This window comes from Mauremys reevesii, linkage group 17 (genome assembly GCF_016161935.1).
Source record: "Mauremys reevesii isolate NIE-2019 linkage group 17, ASM1616193v1, whole genome shotgun sequence".
In the NCBI taxonomy this organism is placed as follows: Eukaryota; Metazoa; Chordata; order Testudines; family Geoemydidae; genus Mauremys; species Mauremys reevesii.
In genome coordinates, this window is record NC_052639.1 from 8,066,785 (window position 1) to 8,073,653 (window position 6,869).

A 6,869-nucleotide genomic window follows, 5' to 3' on the forward strand; every position below is an offset into this window, starting at 1 on the left:
ATCATCACATTCTATCCATCCACTTCTCAAAGTGTCCTGTGAGGAACAGTTCTCAGCTGTCTGTGCTTGGAGATGATGCTTTGACTTCTTTAATCTTATATCAGAGTCACTCTGAGATGAAAGTGTCAAAGACCTGGAAGGGGAATTCAAATGGATTCCAAACACAGTGTGATCATTGGGAGTTTAAATCGCAGGTTCCATCTATTGGTAAAGCCACTTTTGGCAAGGTGTGAGTGGTTTTGTCCCTAATTATAGCAATGCTCGGATAATAAAATTTTGTAAATAACATAACTGGCTATTGAGACAGTGCTGAGCGAAGTATGTTTGAATGGATCAGAGGAGAATGTGATGGGAGAATCTCTTGTCCTGATTCTGAATAATCAGATATAACCTGCTCTGGAATTTCACTTCACACTTTCATTGCCATGTATTCTAGCTCTCTGTGATGTGGGTTTCTATCTTTCCTGAAGGCTGTTTGGTCACTCAATTGGATAGTAGTTCAGTTTGATAGGATGTAGCGCAGATTTATTGGAGAATTTAAGACAAATGACTATTTGCTAAAATCATCATTTCTCACTTCAGCTTTGCTTTTTCCCCATCCCTGCACGATGTCATGGAGAAGGTTGAAGTGCAGTTCTGTGTGCATTAGAGGACTCTCCAATTTACTGGACAGGCTAACAAAGAAACAGCAGTGATTTAAAGTCTGTACTCAGAAATGGTGAACAACAGCAGAACCCGAACTAACTGAAGGAAGTGCATATGATCACTGTGTAGTTCAATTGTTTAAGTCAATATTGTCCCAGATGTTCTGGGGAGAAAATTCCATGCTAAGTGATTTTTGAACTAGGCACAATGCCCAGGTATTTGGTTCCAAAGCCTTTGTAACCCAGGCCCTACAGAAGATCTTTCGTAGCTAATCTTATTGTATCGGAGATGCTGCCCTTCATGATGCAGATGTTGAGGAAATAGAAGCAGAGTTTTGTTGAATTTATCCTTTGTAGGTGCTAAAAATGTATATAGATCAAATCAGTTTTGGAAATCTAATAGCTGCAGAAAAATAGCGATTTTTTAATAGAAACTCCAACTCTGGTCACTAATGAAGATTGTGATCCAGCCCTGTATCCAGTCCCTTGCCTGGAACTGTGCCACCAAATTAAAGAAAAGCTGGGCATGTTTTGGTAAGCCTCACTAACACTGCTGAGATTTGGAGAGGTTTTGTAAAGGATTCTACTTTGGAGAAGTGTAAATTTATCCTAACCAAGGCCAAGGATTTGGAAAGAGCTGGGGCTGAAAGAGTCCACATCCAGTTCTTGGTTTCCACCCCAGTAAAGGAAGCTGTGGTGACCAGTGACCCAAGGAAAATTGTTTGTACAACTCCATTTTCTAGTTCAGTGTCACTGATTACAGTTCCAAAGGATGCCAGGTTACATTGAGAACAATCATCCTTCACCATTTGGATCCAAAGAGAGAGTGCTTCAAAGGACATTCCTTCCCCGTGGATCCCAAACTGGCTGCCTGATTGGGTAACAAGGACTTCAAGGCTGTAGAAATGATGGTAACCAATGAGGCAATGAATGTATCAGGCTCCAATTTCAGACTTCTGGACACTCGCATGTTGAGTTCTGATTCTATGGTTTTGTGTCTGATGCTGTGGCTACACAATAAAGCTGATGTTGGTGCAGCTGCACCAATGTAGCTGTGCTGCTGTAGCGCTGCTATTACAGACGCTTTCAGCCAATGGGAGAGATTTCTCTCATCGGACTTGATTAGTCCAACCCTCGCAAGCGGCAGTGGCTCTTTTGGCAGGAGAAGTTCTGCTGCTGATGTATCGCTATCTACACAGGGGGTTAGGGCTGTGTAACTACATTGCTCAGTGGTGTGGATTTTTCACACATCGGAGTAATATAGTTAACCGATAAATGTCTTTAGTGTAGACCAGACAGTTCTCTCTTGTGTTTTATGCATTTACATCACTTCTCTATCTTCTCTCACTTTGAAAGATTAAAAGTGTGACACGAGAGGTCTTTTTCCTCATGATGCAAAGATTCCCACATAGGAGACCCCTTCCACCAACACATACTGCAGAAGATCCTGAGATATATGAACTCACAGAAGCGGTTGGGACAAACCACAACTTGAGCCAAGGTTCAGTTCTTGGCAATGGGCATTAGAAGAAAACTAACATATATGATAAGAATTTGTGATCTTTGAATATGTTTTTATCATCTATTAAAATGAGATTATTGGTGAAGTTATTGGTTAAAGAAGAAGAGACTAAATGTGTGATAATCTGAAGTATTTTGGAAAACTGAAAGTTGTTTTTTTGTTTTGTTTTGTTAGTCGTACAGGAAATGGTGGCTAATCTTGAAAAGATAATTTGATTTAATTTACCCCCTGTAGTGTAAGGAGTTCTGGTGGAAAACCTCACTCCAAAGGTTGGGGTGGGAGAATGTGTGTGAGAAAGTGTGTATAAGAGAATATTGGCCCAGTATAGATTTTAGTATTTTCAAATAGAATTTATTTTGTTTAGTTTCTAAGTCAATTTCTATTCAAAGGAAAGCTACTCGAGGTGACAAGTTGTATAAATTTTTACCAGCTTAGACTGTAAGGGTCACTGTCTTCCCCACTTCTCTAATTTGCAAAGGAAAGGCCTGACATCTGTCACAGGATGTGTCCAGCAGGTAGGACAGCTGCACTCATCAACCATCAATATAAAGAAAGACTGAAATCCATTGCCTTTCAGGTCAATAAGCCAGCTAAAGGCTGGTCGATGTTGAAAAGCTGTGTTGGCAGAGCACATCTGTCAGGGGTGTGAAAAGTCCTCTCCACTGAGAGAAGTAGTTAATGTGACCTGAGCCCCCGTGTAGACAGTGTTAGGTTGTCAGGAGAATATTTCCAGTGTTTGAAGTGTAGACACAGCCTTAACTTCAATTCCAATTTTGACCCATCTCCCTATGTGTGAGAAAGTTACTCGTATGGAGGGCTGAGCCAGCTGTCCGCTCACCTGGTTCCTCAACTGTAGCTACAGCTCTTAGTGCCCATGAATGCAAAGACTGAGAGAAATGGAGAGTTCCAGCCATTGTCATTTTAGTATCTTATTGTTCCTCTCTCTGTTTTTTGTGCTGGCCTTTCTGTTCTATCAGGAGGTGACTGTATAGCTCAGTGCATCTGTGACAAAAGCTCATTGGTGCCAATTGGCAAAGGGGTCACTGTTCTTCACAAGCAACTCCTGTGTCAGACCTGACAAACTCCCCACACCTAATACACTGCTTTTATGATAGTTATCCAGGAAGCATAGCAGTGAGATCTCTACTGAAAGCTTGTAAATTATTGATACTCCTAATCACTGCGAGAGGTGTGTACAAGTCATAGTTAAGGGGTAATGTAAGTACATGGAAAATTATGCCCATATGGTATTGTGAAAGTGAGTCACCCCAATCATAGGTCGTGGTGGGGACGGCCCATTCCAGTGGGAGGGAATTGGCACCTCTCCCTTGCTAGCCAGTTATGTGATGTATATTGCTCCATTGTCAGCCTCTGCACCAACCTAGAAAAGCCAATGGAAAACCATCAAAGACAAATTATAGACATCGAAACCCTGTGGAAGTGACAAGGACCATATGAGAATGAGTAGATCGTCCTTTCTGTGAATAAAGACAAAAGACTGATTCAGTTCATAACAGGGTGGAGAAAAACACTCTGGGTCCATTCACCAAGGAGATTCCTAATGACCAGTGGTGCTTCATGAAAGGCAGGGCCGTGGCTCCTAGGGACTAGCAGTCAGTGAAATTGACTGACGTGTGAGGTGAGACTCTACTTACATAGGAAAGGTAATTATTAAAAAGTGTAGGTTGCATTTTCTGATTTTGTTTAGTTGGTAACAGTTGGTTTCCATCACTCACATTTGTTTGTTTAAATCTCTATCGGTTGTTAAATAAATTTCTGCTTGTTTGATAACTATACTCAAGTGCTGTGTGAGATACAGTAGCAGTGGTCCACAGTAAAACTAGTAACCTGGGATCTACTATTGCTTTGGGCAGAGTGGATCTGGGATTTCTCTGAGTATCTGGTGATCCGGGCTGGACCCCAGAGGGGGACACATTGAAGGAACTCAGGGGTTAAGGTGGCTGCTGTAGCTCAGAGGAGGGTCCTTGAGTGCCTGACGGGCTGGGTGAGTTTGGTCCCTAACATCCAGCTGCCAAATGCAAAACTCCGTCTTCCTAGTGGAAGGTGGCAACAAGGAAACTCTCAGCCCTCAGCTCCCTGAGAAGGGTCACAATATGTCTCTATGTTGATTCACCTGTCAAATTCACACAGGGAAAGCTCCCTATAGCATAAAACTCTGCCATATGAAATCATGGAACATGTGCTCTTCACTCTGTGAAAGCATGTTAAGAATCCAAGCGCTGGAGGGTAGGGTTTGGGTCCAGAGTGACCTAGACAAATTGGCGGATTGGGCCAAAAGAAATCTGAGGAGGTTCAACAAGGAGAAGTGCAGAGTCCTGCACTTAGGAAGGAAGAATCACCTGCACTGTTACAGCCTGGGGACCGACTGGCTAAGCAGCCGTTCTTCAGGAAAGGACCTGGGGATTACAGTGGCTGAGAATCTCGATATGAGTCAACAGTACCCCTGTTGCCAAGAAGGCTAACAGCAGATTAGGCTGCATTAGTAGAAGCATTGCCAGCAGCTTGAGGGAAGTGTGTTCATTTCAAACCTGCAGCTTATTCATTTCATGTGGTGACCCCTCCTAGTTCTTGTGTTATGAGAAGGAGTAAATAATACTCCCTTCCTTGGTCCTTTAGAAGATATTATGTGACCCCCTCCCCCTTGTGTCTCATGTCCTGGGACCAACATGGATACAACAACACCGCAAACAACAAGGTTCAAAGTCAATGCACATGGGAGAAGCATCTTGTGTTTCATTCCTTATGTCCTAGTCCCATCGTGTGGCCATTTCCTTTTCTTCCTTTCTGTCAAAAGTTTTGGTGTTTTGCACAGAAACATTATTTCCCCAGGAGAGATTCAGGAGTGAGGGCTGCATTCCTGTGCCAAACAGTCACTAGAAGGGGGCAGACAAAGGCCTTTAGGACGAGGCGTCCGTCACTGTCAAAAATCATCTCCCTCCTGTGGTTCCGTGGGCAGCAGGAGCAGCCGCAGCTCGGTGGCCCCCGGCAGCAGCACTCCTGGGGTGGCTGGAGCAGCAGCAGGGCCCCTGGGGCTCCCCCCGCCCCCCGCCGGGGCAGCAGCTAGAGTGGCAGCAGGTTGGCAGGGCTTCTCCCCTGGTAGCTGGCGCTCATTATCCATCAAGTAAATCAAAACACTTCCACCTGCAAGTGGATTTAGCCCAGGATCCTCAGAGTCAGCAGCTCTTACACCCCCCTCTGAGCTCTCTGGTCAGGAGTCCTAGTGCCGGAAGCCTCCTGTTTAGATCCTCAAATAGCATTTTTGCACTGGGGGGGGGCTGAAATTTTGGACTGGACATTGTAGCTCCACTGTTATTTTATTGAATTGCTTCAAAACAGCAAGTCAAGAAAGTCTCCTAAGTGCCAGGCTCTCTGCCATGGAAACAGCTGCCCCTGCTCTCCAGGAGTCTGTGCGTTCCACCCAGCAACGTACAAACCTCTGCACTGAAGGGGGGTCAGACAGTGACGGTAACACAAATCTTCCGACTGTTAACCCAAGTCCCTTCCTTTCTTTAACCCAGGACGTGCCAGTCAACTGTTAGCCATGGTGTTATCTTCATCTTAAAATACCTCTCAGGACATTGAACAGAGGAAGTGAAACCCTCTCCCCCGAATGGCTCCCTGTTGAGACGTTGTACCATACCTGCCCCTGGAGCCTGTCTGGTTTTATATCCTTAGAGCTTTTTCTCTTCAAACCCCTTATCCCAGTCTATGGGCCACCTCCACATTTCAGAGTTTAGAATTTGCTCTCATCACCCTGGTATGGCACTTTCCATGTGAATTAGACAAAGTGAGTGGGGGAAGCTCCCTGGCTAATGAAAACCGATGCTTTGGGTGAGGCCTGAACTCATAACCCCAGCAGTGCGCCTCCCTGACTAGCCAGGTGTGCCCCTGTACATGCTTCATAGACAAGCTTGGGAAGTGTAGGGTAGTTACCTGTGTCTGTGATTAACCACTTTGGTGACCTAATTGAGAGGCTGATGGTTCAAACCCAGGTGAAGATAGAGGTAGTTTGTTTTTTTTAGTGATGAGACTCCAGTACATTTTAGCAGGCAGTAAAATGCCTCAATTCTGGTCTAGCCTCATTTGGCAAGCATAAGTGGTGCTTTTTGTCAGATGCATTGGTGGTATAGTGGTGAGCATAGTTGCCTTCCAAGCAGCTGACCTGGGTTTAATTCCCAGCCAATGCAGTGATGTGATGTTTTCTCTGCTGGGAATTGGTTTAATTTCAGTCACATTGTATCAGTTTAGCAATGGAAATAAGAGAATCAATATCCTGCAGGTCATTAAACACCCAGTGGAGGAAGAAAGGGGCAGAACTATACAATGAGTAGGTGGAGTCATCCTGGTTATTACAATATTTGGTTTATTTTTTATTTTTTTCCCTTTACTTCCCTCTCCCTTTTAGACTCAGAGCCTTTAAAGTAGAAGGGACCAATGTGATCATCTAGTCCGACCTGCTGCACCTTGCAGGCCCAAAGACCCCACCCACCCACTCCTGTAATAGACCCGGGAGGGGAGGCAGCTCTGTGCACTGCCCCAACCCCAGGCAGCACATGGACGACCTCTGCTCCCCTCCCCCCATGGGTGTGCAGAGATGTGCCAGCAGCACTGAGGTGGCTCCCTGCCCACTCTGCCTCTGTCCCTCCGTGCCACTCCCAGAAATGGCCGGCATGTCCCAGCAT

General features: G+C 45.0%; 1 non-coding gene across 1 annotated transcript; it reads left to right on the plus strand.

Annotated features, from left to right (window-relative positions):
- Positions 1 to 6,302: 6,302 nt before the first annotated feature.
- On the plus strand, positions 6,303 to 6,374 carry TRNAG-UCC. Its single transcript has one exon. It is a non-coding gene; the product is annotated as a tRNA-Gly (tRNA).
- The last annotated feature ends 495 nt before the right edge of the window (positions 6,375 to 6,869 follow it).